The following is a 728-nucleotide window of genomic DNA, read 5'->3' on the forward strand; positions in this document are numbered from 1 at the left end:
TTGACTGGTGCATGTTTTTTTTTCTTTTAATTCATAAATGTTTATTTGCATGAATAAGCAGTAGGTTCTGCTGCATAGCAAATATACCAAGAATTGAACAATGGCTGATACTAAACCAGAGACTAAAGTTCATTCAGGTAGTTGGTTGCAATTCTAAAGTAAAAGGTACCGTAATGTAAGAACAGAACAGATGCTACTTGATTTACTTGTCTATTTTTGTTGCTTGCTTGCTTGCTTTAAGAAAAAAAATGATTGCAAAAAGCTGACATTCATTTAATTACTATAGTAGAGTTATTACAAGCAAAAAGATAAAATGCTGATTTAACATATTAGTTTGAATCGTCTTTTTTTTTGAATGAATGAAAAGACTTTAAAACTGTGCTACAGGTTAAATTTTGAAGACAAATAAATAAAAGGTTAACATTAATTCATTCAATAGAGAGTTTTTTCTCAATAAACGTATTGGGAGGTGCATAATGTTGCTTTTTTTTTTTTTTGAACTACCATTAATTAGTTTGTCAACTGTCAAATCAGTAACTTTTTATAGGAAGGATAAAAAGATTTTATTTATTTAAAAGCCCTTAATGTTTTGTGTGTTTTTGTTTTTTCTAACAAATAGCATTCTTTTCCCCAGGGGTTGACAAAGTCATTCCTGGAGGGCCGCAGTGGCCACGGGTTTTTGTTCCAACCCACTTGCTTAATTAGAAAACAATCATTGCCAATAATTA

Source organism: Erpetoichthys calabaricus, chromosome 4 (assembly GCF_900747795.2).
Source record: "Erpetoichthys calabaricus chromosome 4, fErpCal1.3, whole genome shotgun sequence".
Taxonomy (NCBI): domain Eukaryota; kingdom Metazoa; phylum Chordata; class Cladistia; order Polypteriformes; family Polypteridae; genus Erpetoichthys; species Erpetoichthys calabaricus.